Below are 5,290 nucleotides of genomic sequence, written 5' to 3'. Positions count from 1 at the left end.
GAACTTGATGAGTTAATTGTAGCTTCTCCTGAATTGGAAAGTAGTTCATCACAGAAATCAGTTCCAGTGATTCCTACACCAGTTAGCGAGGAAGCTAATGATGATGATCATGAAACTTCAGATCAAGTTACTACCGAACCTCGTAGGTCAACCAGAGTACGGTCCGCACCAGAGTGGTACGGTAATCCTGTTTTGGAAGTCATGTTACTGGACCATGACGAACCTATGAACTATGAGGAAGCGAAATGGCTTGAGTCCATGAAATCTGAGATGGGATCCATTTATGATAACAAAGTATGGACTTTGATTGACTTGCCCGATGATCAGCGAGCCATTGGGAATAAATGGATTTTCAAGAGGAAGACGAACGCTGATACTGGTGTTACTATCTCCAATGCTCGAATTGTCGCAAAAAGGTTTTCGACAAGTTCAAGGTGTTGACTATGATAAGATTTTGTCACTCGTAGCGATGCTTAAGTCTATTTGAATCATGTTAGCAATTGCCACATTTTATGAAATCTGGCAAATGGATGTCAAAACTACATTCCTTAATTGATTTATTAAAGAAGAGTTGTATATGATGCAACACGAAGGTTTTGTCAATCCTACATGTGCTAACAAAGTGTGCAAGCTCCAGCGATCCATCTATGGACTAGTGTAAGCATCTCAGAGTTGGAATATATGCATTGATAAGGTGATCAAAGCATATGGTTTTATCCAGACTTTTGGTGAAGCCTGTATTTACAAGAAAGTGAGTGGGAGCACTACAACCTTTCTGATAAGTATATGTGAATGACATATTGTTGATCAGAAATGATGTAGAATTTTCTAGCAAGTATAAAGGAGTTTTTCAAAGAAAGACCTCGGTGAAGCTGCTTACATATTGAGCATCAAGATCTATAGATATAGATCAAAAGGGCAACCTGGTGCATGTAGCTCCCGCTTGCGCAGGGTCCAGGGAAGGGTCCGACCACTTTGGGTCTATAGTACGCAGCCTTTCCCTACATTTCTGTAAGAGGCTGTTTCCAGGACTTGAACCCATGACCTCATGGTCACAAGGCAGCAGCTTTACCACTGCGCCAAAGTGTATAGATATAGATCAAGACGCTTGAAAAGTTTTTTCAATGAGTACATACCTTGACAAGGTTTTTAGTTAGTTCAAAATGGAACAGTCAAAGAAGGAGTTCTTGCCTGTGTTGCAAAGTGTGAAGTTGAGTAAAGACTCAAAATCCGACCATGGCAGAAAATAGAAAGAGAATGAAAAGTCATTCCCTGTGCCTCAGCCATAGGTTCTATAAAGTATGCTATGTTGTGTACCAGACCTATTGTGTACCTCACCATGAGTTTGGCAAGAGGGTACAATAGTAATCCAGGACTGGATCACTGGACAGCGGTCGAAATTATTCTTAGTGGAATAAGGACATGTTTCTCGGTTATGGAGGTGACAAAAGGTTTGTTGTAAAAGTTTACGTCGATGCAAGTTTTGACACTGATCCGGATAACTCTAAGTCTCAATATGGATACATATTGAAAGTGGGAGCGATTAGCTAGAGTAACCCCATGCAAAGCATTGTAGACATAGAAAATTTGCAAAATACATACGGCTCTGAATGTGGTAGACCCATTAACTAAACTTCTCTCACAAGCAAAACTTGATCACTCTCTGGGTGTTAATCACATAGCGATGTGAACTAGATTATTGACTCTAGTAAACCCATTGTGTATTAGTTACGTGGGGATGTGAACTAATCACATAAAGATGTGAACTATTGGTGTTAAATCACATGCCGATGTGAACTAGATTATTGACTCTAGTGCAAGTGGGAGACTGAAGGAAATATTCCCTAGAAGCAATAATAAAGTTGTTATTTATATTTCCTTATATCATGATAAATGTTTATTATTCATGCTAGAATTGTATTAACAGGAAATTTGATACATGTGTGAATACATAGACAAAACAAAGTGTCCCTAGTATGCCTCTACTAGACTAGCTCGTTAATCAAAGATGGTTAAGTTTCCTGACCATAGACATGTGTTGTCATTGGATGAATGGGATCACATCATTAGGAGAATGATGTGATGGACAAGACCCATCCGTTAGTTTACACTACTAGGGAAAACCCTAGAGCAGCGCGGGTTTTAGGTATAGCAGTTGCGCGGGGTACCGCGCTACTGATCCGGCGCTACAGCTAACCTGTAGCAGCAGTGTGTGTGCACCCATGCTACTTCTATACAAGCGTACTAGCAGCGGGTAGCAAGCAAGAGCGCTACTGCTAATAGGTCTAGCACACTTTATTAGCCCGCGCTACTGCTAGTGGCACACTGCTGCTAACTTTTCTCCACTTGCTACTACTAATTTTATTAGTTTTTGTTTTTTTCTCCATATTTTTTTTGTATTTGAACAGGCTTTATACAAGAATCTTGAGCACATACAAATGCCATCATCATACACATACAAATGGTTGCGTGACCACAAATGTAATTATAGCGTATACGTACAAATAGTCTCATCATAATCATCTCAAAAATAGTGATACATGAAAGTCTCGAATATTTTCAACTACAACTTCATCCATCTAAACAATGGTATACGCGAGAAGAGATATCACTATGAGTGAGAGCGGAACTATGCAGTACATGAGGCGGCGGCTACGAGTCATGTCTCGCGCTAGCGTGAACCCAAGTAACTAGCTTCGGCTTCTTGTCTAGTTTTGAAGCCTTTATGGCTGGCGCCCGAGACCCCATTCACTTGCGCCTGACACTCAGGCCACTCGTTGTACACCCCCGGAACCTTCCCTTTGTACACGACATAGCACTACCATCTCGCCATCAAGAAACTAGGTACCTGTTAGAGATGCAACTTCATCAAGAGGATGTAAAATCATATGCAACAAAATATACTAGAGCAACGCAAAAAGGAAAGGGTTAGCAACTAGATGCAACATATAGTACGCAAACTAATTAAAAACTAGAGGTACGCAAGTCATCGTACCCAAACTAACAAAGTAGCATTACACAACTTTGGTAGGGTTCGTGGACATCACAAAATTTCATCGCTACAGAAAGTATACAAGTTGAACCGACACATATCATCATCATCGGCATCATAAATCACTAGAAGTTCCATCCTTCCATATCATCGACGGTGGACCCTAGCTTCTTGAACAGCGTGAGGTCCTGACGTTGCATGCCTATACGAGTTCGGATGTCAGCTCGTGATATAGGGCCGTGGTGGAACATCCCCTTCTCATCGACGACTTCTTTCATGATGATCGTTGCAATGTCCCTTTGGATGCGAAAGAATTCATCTCTAAGTTTATAATCCACTTCTCCATGAGATTCTACCCACTTGTGGATATGATCATCGTTTCTGGTTGTCACACAAAGCTTTTGGTGATCTGTGCTGAACTCAATCATGAGATGGAGGATGTAGAATCCATCTTTCTTGCTTGGTTTTGGGACATGGATGCAGCAGAAGTTAGTTTTATGCGCGAAACCCATTTTCTTGTTCCTTTGTTTCCTGATCTGCACATGGCCACCTCTAATGCTGAAGCCTTGGAGAGCATAATCTAGAATATTCATTATGTGGTTGTAGTCCTTCTTCTCGTAGTCTCTGGAAGGGTCAAAATACACGGCGTGGGAGACTCGCGGGTAAAGAACGATAAGGATGGCGCGCCCGTTACTGTGGGGAAAAGACACCTCAAATTATTCTCCATATGAGCGAGAAGGAATGATTAAAATGTACGAAAGGGTTGTCCGGAACTGACTTACTTTCGATGATAAGGCAGGAGGACAATTTCCTGGTCCTTATTCTATACCATGAAGTTTTAGAGGTAGTCCCTAGCAGTTTCACGCTCAAAGTCGCCGAGACTCAAGAAGGACTCGTGCATGTAGTACGGATCGGCCACACAGATATGCGAGACTTCTTATCTCTTCATGACAGAGCTCATATGTAGCGCAAAAAGGCGGACGATTGTAAGATCGGGCCGCCTTGTCAGAAACGTGTCAAAGATGTGGTCAAACCGTAGGAAGAACACCTCTGCGGGCTGTGTGTTGACGTAGCACTTCCCCTAAGGCACACGAGCCGCGTATGTCGGATATCCTGGATCCTTCGAGGCTAGTAGGCTTTTCTTAGTCAATAGCACATGGTCGTGCATTCTCCTGTGATCCCCTGATAGTGCCTCCAGCGGTTTTGGCGGTAGCATCAGCTCGCCTATGAGATGGAACATGGCCGCACCTTTCACGGGTACACGCTCTTCAGAATCCATCATGTGGCTTCTATGTGCTCTGGCTTGCTTGGAGGCAGCTATCTTCCCTGATCTCTTCCTGTCCTTTTCCTTGGGCACCTTCCAGACCCTTCATTAACCCCTGCCCCAGTGTTCCCTGGCTAAGCACTGTACGACCCCCGGCTAGTTGAGCCTGTGTTGAGGCAGCATTTCAGGCGTGTCTTGTGAGGATTTCATGAAGAGAGACTTTTTGCAATCCCTGCTACGACCTTCCTGCCTGGGCAGATCATCCATATCCTCATTAGCATGCTAATAGCCCGATTCGTCATATGGTTGACTCATCATATCTAAGTCACACTCATACGCATTTGTAGTGAGCAAACCCATTGGGTCGACCTCTGTCTCATGATCCATTCTCTGTTCTACAGGACCGATTACAACAGCCAGTACTATTGCCCCCTTCATCACGTGGTCCGCCGCTCTCACCCGACAATGCAGGAGCTGGTAATTATGTAGGCTGGGTGATGGTCTTCACACATGCTTGTTGATGTGTGGTTATTGGTGTGCTCTCGGCCGGCTCCAGATGAATAAGATTCTTTGGCCATAGCAGCACCCAACCCTTGCAGCTTCCAATCCGCGGCGGGGTATCGTCGTCCTCTCCCATATGCTGTACTAGAGGAGGCAACTCTTCGTGCCCTGATTTCACACTGGACAAGTTAACCCTGAAGTGCCCGGCGGGGATCGGCTAGATGTGGAATGTGGGTTGCAAGGGGTTCATTATCATCCCCTTTCCCATGTCCACCTTCTAGCCTTTGATCAAGTAGAGTATGGTGCACGGGGTTCCTTCGGCCTGCAAACACATGTCTATGGCATAAAACATCCAAAAGGCAATGAAAATGGAATATTCTATATATATATATACATATATGTTGGTGCGACATGTAATTACCGTGAGGGCGTTGAGCTCAGCCAAAGGCGAAGGCCCACCTAGCGCGCCAGAGACTGAGGACATGCTGCTATGAGCAGGAGCGACTTTGAGAGGAGTCCCAGTTGCGTGAGCA

The sequence above is a fragment of the Triticum dicoccoides genome, chromosome 5A, assembly GCF_002162155.2.
Source record: "Triticum dicoccoides isolate Atlit2015 ecotype Zavitan chromosome 5A, WEW_v2.0, whole genome shotgun sequence".
NCBI classification, from domain to species: Eukaryota; Viridiplantae; Streptophyta; class Magnoliopsida; order Poales; family Poaceae; genus Triticum; species Triticum dicoccoides.
Note: the sequence above shows the minus strand (reverse complement) of the source record.